The 15,533-nt window shown below is 46.0% G+C and overlaps 1 protein-coding gene across 1 annotated transcript in view; it reads right to left on the bottom strand.

Moving 5' to 3' along the window:
- Positions 1 to 15,533, bottom strand: part of LOC124606219 (low-density lipoprotein receptor-related protein 4) — a 633,935-nt gene that overhangs the window by 297,553 nt on the left and 320,849 nt on the right. The window lies entirely within an intron of this gene.

Raw genomic sequence — 15,533 nt, 5'->3', positions numbered from 1 at the left:
CCACCCTTCATCTTTACGAATGCTTGAACTCTGCTGGGGACACTTTCAATGAGATATCTAAATGACTATGGAGGAGTGGCAGCCCATACTTCCTCAAGAGCCGAAACCAGACAAGGTAGCGATGTTGGACGCTAGGATTTGGTGCGAAGTCACAGTTCTAACTCATCCCGAATGTGTTCCATTGGGATCTGATCCGGATTCTGGGCAGACTAGCCCATTTCTGGAATGTTGTTGTCCACAAAACATTGCCTTACAGGTGACACTTTATAACAAGGTGCACTGTCATGCTGACACAACCATAGTCACGGAACTGTTCCTCTGCTGTAGGCAGTGCAAAATGGTGTAAAATGTGTTCTTATCCTTCTGCATTTTCCGTTTTCTTAAGAGCAATAAGGGGACTACACCCTAACCATGACAAACACCGCCATACCGTAACCTATGGAAACCACTATCGCCTTTGTACTTCACTGTTGCCACTACAAAAATGGCTCTGAGCACTATGGGACTTAACTTCTGAGGTCATCAGTCCCCTAGAACTACTTAACTAACCTAGGGACATCACACACATCCATGCCCGAGGCAGGATTCGAACCTGCGACCGCAGCGGTCGCGCGGTTCCAGACTGCAGCGCCTAGAACCGCTCGGCCACTCCAGCCGGCTGTTGCCACTACATATCTACATCTACATCTACATCCATACTCCGCAAGCCACCTGACGGTGTGTGGTGGAGGATACCTTGAGTACCTCTATCAGTTCTCCCTTCTATTCCAGTCTCGTATTGTTCGTGGAAAGAAAGATTGTCGGTATGCCTCTGTGTGGGCTCTAATCTCTCTGATTTTATCCTCATAGTCTCTTCGCGTGATATACGTAGGAGGGAGCAATATACTGCTTGACTCCTCGGTGAAGTAAGTTCTCGAAACTTCAACAAAAGCCCGTACCGAGCTACTGAGCGTCTCTCTTGCAGAGTCTTCCATTGGAGTTTATCTATCATCTCCGTAACCCTTTCGCGATTACTAAATGATCCTGTAACGAAGCGCGCTGCTCTCCATTGGATCTTCTCTATCTCTTCTATCAACCCTATCTGGTACGGATCCCACACCGGTGAGCAGTATTCAAGCAGTGGGCGAACAAGTGTATTGTAACGTACTTCCTTTGTTTTCGGACTGCACTTACTTAGGATTCTTCCAATGAATCTCAGTCTGGCATCTGCTTTACCGACGATTAATTTTATATGGTCATTCCATTTTAAATCACTCCTGATGCCTATTCCCAGATAATTTATGGAATTAACTGCTTCCAGTTGCTGACCTGCTTTATTGTAGCTAAATGATAAAGGATCTTTCTTTCTATGTATTCAGAGCACATTACACTTGTCTACATTGAGATTCAATTGCCATTGCCTGCACCATGCGTCAATTCGTTGCAGATCCTCCTGCATTCCAGTACAATTTTCCATTGTTACAACCTCTCGATGTACTGCAGCCTCATCCGCAAAAAGCCTCAGTGAACTTCTGATGTTATCCACATATGATGGCATCTAAATTTCTCCAGGCATTGGCCAAACCCAAAGGCTGACATCAGATTTACAATTACCAATTGTCCGCTAGCGTCACTCTTCGTACGACCTCAATCGTGACTTCTCTGTGAAACGTGTGGCTTATGAGGAGCTGCTCGAGCATTATGCGCCACTCTTTTTAACTTCCTATGCACCGTGGTCATTGTGCTAGTTGGACTGCCGTAACACTTCGGAACTCGCGAGTAATTCCTTCCGCTGATTTCATATGATTTGTCACAACGACCCTCTGCAATGTTCGACGGCTCCTTTTCATCAGCTCACGAGCTCTTCCTGATCTTGGTTTAGATTCGGTTATTCCTTCGCGTTTCCATTGTACAATCACATTACCAACAGTCAACCTGGGCAGTTTTAGAAGAGTTGAAATGTCCCCGATAGTCTTGTTTCTCACGTTCGAAGTAACTGTACTCTCCCTGTGGATCCATTCTGCTGTTATTGCTTCTCTACTGACAACACAATACTATCCTTTTCCTTTTACAGTGGATGTTCAGTATCTCATAACATCGACTGTCAATCCCGCTATCCGGATGCTTTTGATCACATAGTGTGCCCACATCAAGGATTTACAATTTCAAACTTATCAGTTCTGATATGTCGATATGATTGGGTAAAAAATAGCTGGTCAAAAGATCAGTAATAATAACAACACATAAAACGAAAACGTTTGATAATTACATCAGCATGACGGGAATGAAATGCACTCCGTTAGGGAGTATGTACTGGTGCGCTGACAGAGAGCAACAAGCATTTAATGCCACCTTACACAATCAGCGTCCTCCAGATATTCTGTGCAATATCATATGGAAGTTTTGATAGAGAATTTACGAATATCAGAAATTCCAAATTTGATAAGTTTTGTTTCATTAGTTTTTCTATAGCTCTCATTAACAACATATAGATATTTTCGGAAGTGCTACAATCAATCGCCATAAAGCTGACACTTTAAATTTTTAATCTCCCTTTAACAGGACGATGATGAGGTCCCATACTCCAATGAGCGTAGAGACCCGCACCGCTGACTAGGCAAGGTCCTAGCGGAGGTGGTTTGCCATTGGCTTCCTCCGACCGTAATGGGGATGAATGATGATGATGAAGACGATACAACGCCCAGTCATCTCGAGGCAGGGAAAATCCCCGACCCCGCCGGGAATCGAACCCGGGACCCCGTGCGCGGGAAGCGAGAACGCTACCGCAAGACCACGAGCTGCGGACCCTTAACAGGAAAGTAACAGTGAACCCAAAGCATGGATTGTTGCAGATGTTGCAGAGCTCGTTTCTGGTCTGCCATTATCATACCCCGTATGTGGACGAACTCTGCGTAGTCGAAACTCGAATACAGCATGCTGTTTCTCACGCACCGACATAGTTATGTTACACATCGACATGTTGCGCGTTACAATTCGGAGCCCTCTAGCGGCAGAGGACTGCAAATATTTATTTTCTGTTTAAGAGGTCCAATCTCGCTTTTTTCTCAGGGTACATTCACTCAGTCTGTTGCGCATTAGTTGCTCACTGAACCGCCAGCTGCATAACTCATTAACGCGTGTCCATTGGAGACAAATCAGAGAGGTAGCACGTCGCATATCTGGGACTTTACTTCCTCAGTTAGTCTTGCTAGGATGGTCAGGATGTGTCCGTGCTGTGTGCGGATGCAGGAAAGCTGGCCGCAGTTCGCGAACAGCTGAATACGGTTTTGGCTGCTGGCTCGGAGTGTGGTGGTAGGGGAGAATCTGGCGTGCCGCATGGGACACCTCACTTGTTTTGTCCACGGGCTCTGCTTCCGAGGCACTTGCTTGTGTACCCGACGCTGTGGATCCACCCTTACTGCAGGATGAGTGGTGGGTGGTACCGCGTTCGCGTCGTCCGAGGCGGAGGGCCTATGTGGAGACTGGCCGCCTGGCCTCCCATTCACCCTGTGAGTGAACAAGTGGCCGCTCCTTCAGTAGGATCCGAGCAGGCACACGGGGGGAGGGATTTCTAGTTATCGGGAGCTCCAATGTCAGTAGCATTATGGAATCCCTTAGGCAGATAACATTCAGGGCTGGAAAGAAAGCCAATGTGCGCTCGGTACGTCTCCTGGGGGCCTCATCCGAGAGTTGGAGGCGTCTTTGCGTGCGGCTATCGAGCGTGCAGGGTGCAGTCGTTTGCACGTTGTGGCTCATGTCGGCACCAAAGACACCTATCGAATGGGTTCTGAGGCCACACTCAGTTCATATAAGCGGCAGGCAGACGTGACGATGACTGCTGGCTTCGCGCACAGGGTGCAAGCAGAGCCCGCAATTTTCAGCATTGTTCTCAGAGATGATTGGCATTCTTTGGTTTGGAGGGTCTCAACCAAAGGCTTCATTGACTCTGTGACTTTTTTGCTGCAGATTTATAAACCTGCGTTATCGTGTTGGGATTTGTGGGACTCCCCTTGATTGGTCAGTGGTGCTCCACACAAAGGAAGTAGCTACTCGGGTGACAGAGTACTTGTGAAGTGCACGTGAGAATTTTTTTTGCTTGGGTATAGTTTGAGATGCTCTGACGAACACTTGCCAGTCGGCACGCAGTAAGGGAAGTCAGACGGCGGTCAGAGTCAATTTTATCATCCAAGTATTCGTAGTAAAGTTCCCGAATTTACTGCCGTCCAGGAAAGTTCTCACGCTCAAATTATCCTTGGGAATGAGAGCTGGCTGAAACCCGAAGAGGAAGGCTCTGAGATATTTAGCGAGTCTTGGAATCAGAGGCCGTACGTAGGTCGGGGAGTGTTCGTTGCAGTTGACCAAAATATTGTCTCTATTGAGGTCGAAATTGAGTGTGACAGTGAAGTTACCTGATCGCGTATAACAGGTGTAAGTGAAACGAAGTTAATTGTTGGATGTTTTTGCCGGCCACCCGATTACGCTGTGACAGCTCTTGAGTAATTTAAAGATAGTTTGCGGTCAGTAGCACTTAAATACTCAGATAATGCAACACTAGTTGGAGGCAACTTTGACCTACCGAGTATAGATTGGGATGTCTACAGAGTCATTACGTGCGGGGTGCAGACTGACAGTCGTTAGAAATAGTGTTGAACACTACTCTGAAAACTGTCTTGAGAAGCTAGCTCGGCAGCCCACACGCAATGGAAATATCTTAGATCTTGTCACTACAAATAGGCCGGGCCTTATGTCCGCAGCTCGTGGTCTCGCGGTAGCGTTCTCGCTTCCCGAGCATGGGGTCCCGGGTTCGATTCCCAGCGGGGTCACGGATTTTCACCTGCCTCGAGATGACTGGCTGTTGTTCTGTCGTCTTCATCATCTTCATTCATCCCCATTACGGTCGGAGGAAGGCAATGGAAAACCACCTCCGCTAGGACCTTGCCTTGTCAAGGAGTATGGGACTTCATCATCATTATCGAGAGTTTCAGTGTAGAAACGGGGATTAGCGATCATGATGTCTTATACCAAATGTGGTTCATAAATCAGTGTTTCTGCTAGACAGAACAGATAAGCGTTTGTTAGCATCTCACTTAGTGAACTGACATCACTTAGTTCCAGTAAGATGGACGTACAGGAAATATGGGTAATCTTTAAGCAGATTGTAAATCATGATCTGGAGAGTTAAAGTGGGTAAAGGATGGAAAAGACCCAGCACGGTTTAATAACGAATTTCTGAAGATTATGAGGAAGCAGAGGCTGTTGCACTCACTGTTCAACAGACAACGCACAAATAATAAAAACAAAGGTTAGTAGAGCTTTGTGCGTCGGTGAAAAGGTCAACGCGCGAAACATACAACAACTACCAGCGTCACACTTTAGCAAAAGATCTGGCAGAGAACCCGAGAAAATTCTGGTCGTATATAAAATCGCTATTGCATTCAGTCCTTTGTTGACAAGTCTGCTGCAGCAGTTGAATATAGCAAAACGAAAGCCGAAGTTATAAATTACACATTTAAGAAATCGTTCACGCAATCGTATATACATACCGTCATTTGACCATCGGACAGACTCCCGTATGGACAACACAGTAATAAGCATCCCTGGCGCAGAGAAACTGCTGAAATGTTTGAAAGCAAATAAATCACAAAGTCCAGACGGAATCTCAGTTCGGTTTTATAAAGAGTACTCCACGGCATTGGCCCCTTGTCTCTCTTTCATTTATCTTGAATCAGTCATCCAGCACAAAGTTCCAAGCGACTGGAAAAAAGAGCTAAGAAGCGTAAAAGAATGGACCCGCAAAATTACAGACCAATATCCCTAACTTCGGTTTCCAGCAGAATCCTTGAAAATAATGTCAGTTCGAATATAATGATCTTTCTTGAGACTGAGAACGTTATGTCCATCGTTTTAGAAAGCATCACTAGTGCGAAACTCAGCTTGTCCCTTTCTCACCTGATATACTGCGAACTATGGATGAAGCACAACAGGCTGACTCGGTGTTTCTAGATTTCCGGGAGACATTTGACGCGGTGCTCCATTGCACCACTGCAGGCTGTTAACGAACATAGGAGAACATGGAGTAAGTTCACAAATATGTGTCCTCGACGACGAGTGTTCATCAGAGACAAGGGTATATCGTCAGGAGCGCCCCAGGGAAGTGCGACTGGACCGCTGTTATTGTATATATACATAAATGATTTGGTGGACAAGGTGGGCAGCAATCTGCGGTCGTTTGCCGATGGTGCTGTGGTGTACGGTAAGGTGTTGAGTGAGTGTAGAAAAATAGAAGAGGACTTGTACGAAATTTCTAATTGGTGTGATGAATGACAGCTAGCTGTAAATGTGCAAAAATGTAAATTAATGGGGATGAGTAGGAAGAACAAACCTGCCATGGCTCTGGCTCTGAGCACTATGGGACTTAACATCTATGGTCATCAGTCCCCTAGAACTTAGAACTACTTAAACCTAACTAACCTAAGGACAGCACACAACACCCAGCCATCACGAGGCAGAGAAAATCCCTGGCCCCGCCGGGAATCGAACCCGGGCACCCGGGCGTGGGAAGCGAGAACGCTTCCGCACGACCACGAGATGCGAAACCTGCCATGTTCGGATACAGTATAATAGTGTCAAGTCAATTAAATATCTGGGTGTAACGTTGAAAAGCGATATTAAATGGAATAACCATGTGAGGACTGTGGTAGGGAAGGCGAACGGTTGACTTCGGTTTATTGAGACAATTTTAGGGAAGAGTGGTTCATCTGTAAAGGAGACCGCATATAGGACGGTTCTGTGACCTGACCTTCAGTACTGCTCCAGTGTTTGGGATCCGTACCAGGTCGGATTGAAGGAAGACATCGAAGCAGTTCAGAGGCGGGCTGCTAGATCCGTTACCGGTAGCTTTGAACATCACGTGTTACGGAGATGCTTTGGGAACTCAAATGGGAATCCCTGAAGGCAAGGCGACGTTCTTTTTGATGAACATTATTGAGAAACTTCAGAGAACCGACATTTGTAGCTGAGTGCCGAGCGATTAGCCGGCCGCGGTGGTCTCGCGGTTGAGGCGCTCAGTCCGGAACCGCGTGACTGCTACGGTCGCAGGTTCGAATCCTGCCTCGGGCATGGATGTGTGTGATGTCCTTAGGTTAGTTAGGTTTAACTAGTTCTAAGTTCTAGGGGACTAATGACCTCAGAAGTTGAGTCCCGTAGTGCTCAGAGCCATTTTTTGACGAGCGATTCTACTGCCGCCAACATATATTGCGCGTAAGGACCGAGAAGATAAGATATGAGAAATTAGGACTCATACGGAGGCATATAGATAGTCGTTTTTCCTTCGCTCTATTTGTGAGTGGAACAGGGGAGACAATTACTAGTAGTGGTAAATGGTACCCTCCGCCACGCATCGTACGGTGGCTTGCGGAGAGTCTATGTAAAAATATGTGGTACGTGCATGATGATGCTCCGGCAAAATCTGATGTTGCTTTTCGGGAATACGTAGCACGACTCTGCGATAAGAAACGTATCGGTTGTGTCTCGCCAGTATTGCGAACTTCCCGGTCCTCTCGAACCTGGTGGATTTTTTTGCGCCAGGATATTTAAAAGCTTAAATGTATCGCAGTCGTGTTGATAGCGTGGATGAATTTGGGGCACACATTGTGTATAGTTGCCAATGTATTTGGAACACGCCTGGGATTTTTGAACGTGTACAGGTATCGACGAGAAGACATTCTGAAACCTGCCTTCACATGTACGGCGGCGCTGTTATAATGAGTTCAAATACTCAATCGTAATACATCCTATTGGAGAAACCATTGGTTTCCAGACCTAGGGGTTCATCACGATTTTGATTCTTTCATTGTCCTCTTCTCGCTTCATTCGTTTGTGCCTGTACTTCCCAAACGCGCTGTAGATGTAAATTACATAAAGTAAGCCTCAGAACTGCAACAGTCGCCACAATATGTTTGCTTACGGACAGATTTCAAATTCCAGCAACAACTGGCTGTTTACTGCAAGTGTCGGCGAACGAAGGAACGAAACTCAGCTATCCGTACACGACACACGACCTTACCTTTCAGCTTCAATTTTACCAGTATGTCTCTTCTATTTTCCAAACGTCACAAAAGGCTCTCTTACGTTCCTTGCCAGAGTACCGGTCCTGGATGAAGGGATATGCCGGGGGTATGGCTTAGTCACGGAATAGGGACTGTTTGCAGGTACGGCACGCAGTTTTAATATCCCAGTAACTTTAAAAATGGCTGTCATTCCACTGAATAGATTAATTCCACAAATGTCATGTGATGTTTCCATGACAGTCCCGTTGTTAGTGTTGGGGGCAATGTGGAATCTCACGAAGTTCTAATCGAGACGGTTTCTCATTGCGTTCCTTCGATCTGTTACGCTGTATGCAGTGTGTATTGCTGTAGCGTGGGCTGTTGTAGTAACTGTGAGTGATTGTAATCTTGTGTTTGAGTTGTCATGGATGGGTATGGAAATGGAACTCTATTATAATGAATTTTATGCCTCCATACCTCCCTCGCTGCTCAAATCTTGGTGAGGAAATTTCTTCCAGCAGCATGGTTCCAGTGGATAATCTCGCATCTGGGGCCATCCCACTGGCGGACGTTAATGACATCGCTAAGGGAGGCGGCTAACGGTTGGCTGGTTGTAGTGAATTCTAGGTGCAACGTGAATAATGATGAACACTGCGCTGTCTTCATGACAATGAAGAATCTAGCAGAATAAAGCACCCCTGTTTAATGATATTAGAAAATATCCTCTCACGCTTCCCCTGCCAGTTCAGTTCCAGCACGCCTTCGATGCTGTTTTTGTTCGTTTATGAAACCAATAACCGACCTATCACGTTTTCTTGATCTATGCAGGGAGCAACAATCACTTCTGACAAAGACATCATAGGACTTACGGTGTCAAAACGCGACAGTAAAGTTAAAAACAAATTTCATTCCTTCGGGGACTAAGATGCGCCTAAGATCCCATACGTACATGTGCATGACATATGTGCTTAGTTCAGATTCCGGTAAACTCGTGAATACAATCGTGGAGTTAATCGAATACTCAGTTTGTGTAGTAGACAGATAGAGTGACCTGGATTTCAGATTTGCTTTGGCAGACTTGTCTCCGCACGGCTTACCCTCCCAGCTCGCGGGCAAGTCAATGAGACTGCAGACCTCGGCGCAGACCTTCCGCTGGATGCTGCCCCCGGTTACGCGTAAGGGATGGGAAGCGGCGAGGGTGCGGGGGTGGCGTCTCGTCTCCCTTCGCTCCCCGCCAACCCCTCACGCTGCTCCGGCGGCGACTCGCCGTGACCTCGTCGCAACCAGCGGCCAAGGCGCATGCGCGCGCGCCGCTGTGAATGGCGCCTCGAGCTGAATGGGCCCACGGCGCTTGCGCAGAGCGTCGAGCGCCGTCGCCAGATTGGCGTCCTTCGCTGTCCTGCTGAGCTGATGTCTCAGTTTTCTCCGAGACTGCTTTCGCATTACGGGGAGGAAAGGCCTGTGAACTTCCCCTACGAAAGAAATTGAAGCTATTTGTCACAGCGAGACGTAGAGTTGTGCTTTGCCAAAGCGACGGTTCGGTAGTTTTAGTATGGTACATACATGACGTAGTAAATGCTAGGGTAGGACTATTGGTCTTGGTGGGGAAAGATACACAAATGAATGTGCGGGAATGAAACTGCGAACCGACAACTTCTCTTTGTTTGTTTTGCACAGAATTAGAGCCGCATACCGAGCGAGGTGGCGCAGTGCTTAGCGCACTGGACTCGCATTCGGGAGGACGGCGGTTCAATCCCGCGTCCGGCCATCCTGATTTAGGTTTTCCGTGATTGCCCTAAATCGCTTCAGGCAAATGCTGGGATGGTTCCTTTGACAGGGCACGGCCTCTTCGTTCCCCATTCTTCCCTAATCCAATGAGACCGAGGACATCGCTGTTTGGTCTCTTCCCCCAAATCAGTCCAGTCCAGAGCCGCATATCTCAGTGTTAGCCCACCGTGCATTTTATATCCTTACCAAATATAAATTGCGTATTGTAAGCAATAAAAATCATCTGAATGCGTTACTACTGCTCTTTCACGTAACCAAAGCAATTACTTTCGATGCATGTTCAGTTTACGTGCACAAATATAGAAATCTATTTAATTATTGTTGTTCTTTTGTACGCAATAGAAAGTACATCATAATTATCTAAGGCAAGAATGTCCTGTTATTACTGATATGTGTGAAATTTTTTTATGAATAGCAGAAAATTGTTTTATATACCTGTAAGCTGGACGAAGTATTAAAGCGAAGTTTGCTATTTTTTGTTTTCTTTTTTTTTAGCTTTATCTGTTTTTCATGAAATTGCGTTTTTTTGCTCTGTATAATAAATTTGCATATATTTTTTAAATTTTTAGTCCAACTCATCTGTTTCACGTTACGAATAAACAATTTTCGAACACAATCTGAATTTAACATTGATAGTTTCACTTTTGCTGTAAATACTTCAAGTAACATATACGAGGATAGTCATGTATAACAAAAATTTTCTTTAAGTAGCGCGGCCCTTTGTACACTGATGAGCCAAAACATTATGACCAGCTGCTTGCTTGTCCGTCTCTGGAACTAAATACATCACTGATTCTCCATATCAGGGATCCGACAGTTTGTTGGTATGCTCGCGGAGGTATGTGACATTAGATGTCTACGCACAGGTCATGTAAATCAAGTAAATAACGAGTCGCTGATTTGTGTACGCGGTGATGCCACCCTAAAGCGATCCAGATAGAGACAATAGGATTTACGTAAGGCGAATTTTGTCGCCGAGATATCAACGTGAGTTCACTATAATGCTCCTCAAACCACCGTAGCACGGTTCTGGCTGCGGGAAACGGACAGTTATAATCCTGAAAGATGAAATCACCATCGGGGAAGATATCAGACATGAAGGGATGCAGGTGGTTCGCAGCTGTCAGCGTGTCTTACGTTAGTACCAAAGGTTCCGTGCAAGGTCAGGAGAATATCTCTCATAGTGTAATAGGGCTCCCACTAGCCTGCGTCCGTGGCGCGTTGCGCGTTTCGAGCCGCCGTCTACCTCGATGACGGCGTTTGTGGAGACGACCAGCGACCTAATGTAGCAAAAAATGTGATTCATCTGAAGAGCCGACACGTTATCACTGATCGACGGTCGAATCCCGATTTCCCGGACCCGCTGCAGCTCTAATTGCCCGCATCTCGTGGTCGTGCGGTAGCGTTCTCGCTTCCCACGCCCGGGTTCCCGGGTTCGATTCCCGGCGGGGTCAGGGATTTTCTCTGCCTCGTGATGGCTGGGTGTTGTGTGATGTCCTTAGGTTAGTTAGGTTTAAGTAGTTCTAAGTTCTAGGGGACTGATGACCATAGATGTTAAGTCCCAGAGTGCTCAGAGCCATTTGAACCATTTGAGCAGCTCTAATTGACTATGCCATTGGGTCAATATGCGTACAAGTAGTGGTGGTCTGTTGCGGAGCTCCATGTTCAACTACGTGCGATGAAGGGTGTGCTCCTAAATACACTGAAGAGCCAAAGAAAATGGTATACCTGCCTAATATAGTGTAGGGCCCCGCGAGCACGCAGAAATGCCGCAACACGGCGTAACATGTTGTCGAATGACGTTTGAAGTAGTGCTGGAGGGAATTGACACCATGAGCCCTGCAGGGCTGTCCATAAATAGCAGGAGTGGAGATCTCTTCTAAACTGCACATTGCAAGGCATCCCAGAGATGTTCAATAATGTTCATGTCTAGGGGTGGGCAGCAAAAGTCTTTAAACTCAGAAGAATGTTCCTGGAGCCAGTCTGTAGCAATTCTGGACGTATGGGGTGTCGCATTGTCCTGCTCAAATGTCCAAGTCCGTCGGAAACCACAGTGGACATGAATGGATGCAGGTGATCAGACAGGATACTTACGTACGTGTCACCTGTCAGAGTCATATCACTCCAACTGCACACGACCCATACCATTAAAGAGCATCCACCAGCTTGGACAGTCCTCTGATGACATGTAGGGTCCATGGATTCATGAGGTTGTCTCCATACCATTACACGTCCATCCGCTCATACAATTTGAAACGATACTCGTCCGACCAGGCAATATGTTTCCAATCATCAACAGTCCAATGTCGTTGCTAACGGGCCCGGGGAAGGCGAAAACCTTTTGTCGTGCAGTCATTAAGAGTACATGAGTGGGCCTTCGGCTCCGAAAATCCATATCGAGGATTTTTCGTTGAATGGTTCTACCGTAAATTGTCTTTATAGTCCTATAGATCACCTGTTAAAAATTTTAAAAACGGATGCAACAATAATGCATTTTTATGGAATAATGATATACACTGAAGAGCTAAAGAAACTGGTACACCTGCCTAATATAGTGTAGGGCCTCAGCGAGCACGCAGAAGTGCCGCAACACGACGTCGCATGGACTCGAATAATGTCTGTAGTAGTGATGGAGGGAACTGAAACCATGAATCCTGCCGGGCTGTCCATAAATCCGTCAGAGTACGAGAGGGTGGATATCTTTTCTGAACAGCACGTTACAATGCATCCGAGACATGCTCATTAATGATCATGTCGGGGGCGTTTGGAGGCCAGTGGAAGTGTTTAAACTCAGGAGAGTGTTCCTGGAGCCACTCTGTTGCAGTTACGGACGTGTGGGGTGTCGCATTGTCCTGATGGAATTCCCAAAGTCCGTCGGAATGCACAATGGACATGAATGGATGCAGGTTATCACAAGATACTTAGGTATGTGTCACCTATCAGGGTCGTATCTAGACGTATCACGAGTCCCGTATCACTCCAACTGCACACGCCCCACACCATTACAGAGCCTCCACCAGCTTGAACAGTCCCCTGCAGACATACAGAGTCCATGGATTCGTGAGGTTATCTCCATATCCGTACACGACCATCCGTTCGGAGATTTGATATTTTACCGTATTTTTGATATTCATGGTACACTCGTGAAATGGTCGTATGAGAAAATCCAGAGTTCATCGCTACCTCAGGGATGCTGTGTCTCATAGCTCGTACGCCGACTATAACACCACGTTCAAGCTCACTTAAATCTTGATAACCTGCCATTGCAGCGGCAGTAACCGATCTAATAACTGCGCCAGACACTTATTTGGGTGTTACTGACCGCAGCGCTGTATTCTGCCTGTTTACGAATCTCTGTATTTGAATACACTTGCCTATACCAGTTTCTTTGGCACTTCAGTATACTTCTGCGTGCACCAGCATTGTATTCTTTCGGCAGAAATGCAACAGATCACCATCGATCCTTTTTTACAGAGCAGAAAAGCTTCCGAACCCCACGTCCAACGATTTAGAGCCTAGTGATAGTTTCACTGTTATTCTACATCTTTCTGTAGATGCTCACTAGAGTAACACGTAAACATTCGACCAGCTTCGCCGTTTTCAAGATCCATGTTCACGGGTTCTGCGTAGTAATAAATATCCTTCGTCAGAGTCGCTTATCTCAGCGGATTTCGCTGTCTGCAGCTAGGGTGAACCCTGTCCGCTCTTTTTATGTACTTTTGTCATCGCGTCACGTGCCCGCAACGGCACCAGAGGGAATCCAACGTCGCAGTGGGCAATGGTCATAATATTTGGGTTCATCAGTGTATATGATCACTCAGTCCCTAGACAGTTCGCCGCTTTCGGTTTCTAGGGTAATCTACGTAGTAAGACACGGATCGAATACGCAAACGAAGCGACTGAAATGAGATAACGCCAGACAGATTTGCAACACATCTAACGTACAGATAACGCGGTTATGACCTTGACTGACGAAGGCTATTAGAGAAACTACCATAGTCTAAGCTTACTTATTAAAGTCTACGTTAGTCTACAACAGTTTTACAACTCTAATCAGACGTAACACCCATTTGTTCACCTATTTTCAGGAAGCTAAGTGCACGAAAACTCAACACCAGACCAACCTTCTGGAATGCGATGCACACAAGTATACATGTTTCGAATCAGAAACATTCATTCTATAACTAGGGAATTCTATTCATGAGTGGAAGTTTTATTGTCGTAGGTCTTCCAACAAATCTGAGAAAACAATTAGCATGGGGTTCTCATCCACAGAGAGCTGTAAGTCAGTGGCGAAAGTTACGGATTAAAGTCGATATGAAAGTAAACCAGCTTGAATAGCTCCCCTGCGACATGCAGGGTCCACGGATTCATGAGTTTTTTATCAATATCCGTACGCTCGATACAATTTGTAACGAGACTCGTCCGACTAGGCAACATGTTTCCAATCAACAACAGTCCATTTTCGGTGTCGACGGGCCCAGGCGAGACGTAAAGCTTTTGTCGTGCAGTCATCATGGGTACACGAGTCGGCCTTCCGCTCCGAAAGCCCGTATCGATAGTGTTTCGTTGAATGGTTCGCACGTTAACACTTGCTGATGGCCAAGCATTCAAATCTCCAGCAATTTGCGGAAGGGTTGCTCTTCTGTCACGTTGAACGATTCTCTTTAGTCGTCGTTGGTCCTGTTCTTGCAGGATCTTTTTCCGGCGGCAACGTTGTCGGAGATGTGATATTTTACCGGATTCCTGATATTCACGGTACACTCGTGAAATAGTCGTACGGGAAAATCCCTACTTCATCGAACACTTGAATCTTGAAAACATGCCATTGTAACAGCAATAACCGATCTAACAACTACACCAGACACTTATTGTCTTATATAGGCGTCGCCGACCGCAGCTCCTTATTCTTCCTGTTTACGTATCTCCGTATTTGAATACGCATGCATATACCAGTTTCTTTGGCGCTTCATTGTAGAAGGATGTAGAAAATTAAATCGACTGATAAGACACGAGACGGTTCTCCGCAGAATAGGCAGTGAAAGGAATGTGTAGAAAACATTAATTAGAAGAACAGAGAGTATGACCGGATGTATGTTAAGATACCAAGGAATAGTTTCCATTACACTTGAGCTAGCTATTGTGGATAAAAATTGTAGAGTAATGCAGAGGTTGGAATACATTCCACAAATAGTCGCTGAAGCTAGGTTGTAAGCGCAGCTTTGAGATGAAGAGGTTGGCACTGGATAGAAAGTCCTGACAGGTTGTATCAAATCAGTTGCTCTCAGACTGTTTACGAGTAGATAGCCGTGTCACGTATGCTGTTGCGGATACTGCTTCGCTTTCGCATGCTATTTTATGTGGGAATACAAGCTCAGCCACTATGTTACGAGAGAGGGCCAGATGATGACTAATGGAATGCTTAATCCGGTTGCCTCTGGAATAATTTGGAGATGGGAATGTAGTTGTTGGTTTATTTATTGCTGGTTGTACATACAGAGTGATTCAGATGACCCTACGTATGGATTTCATGCAACCCGCAGTGCCCTCAAATACCGTGAGTCAGATATTCATATTTTCTCCCTTGCTACACTCAAAGTATTAGTACTAAAGAAAAAAGAATAGGACCTTTCAGACGGAAATTTAATGTACTTAAATTTTGTACTGAGATGCGCTTCAGGTAGAGGCCGTAGTTTTCGAATTATTCGAGAAATACGA

Source organism: Schistocerca americana, chromosome 3 (genome assembly GCF_021461395.2).
Source record: "Schistocerca americana isolate TAMUIC-IGC-003095 chromosome 3, iqSchAmer2.1, whole genome shotgun sequence".
NCBI classification, from domain to species: domain Eukaryota; kingdom Metazoa; phylum Arthropoda; class Insecta; order Orthoptera; family Acrididae; genus Schistocerca; species Schistocerca americana.
Note: the sequence above shows the minus strand (reverse complement) of the source record. Positions and strands in the feature narration are given on the sequence as shown.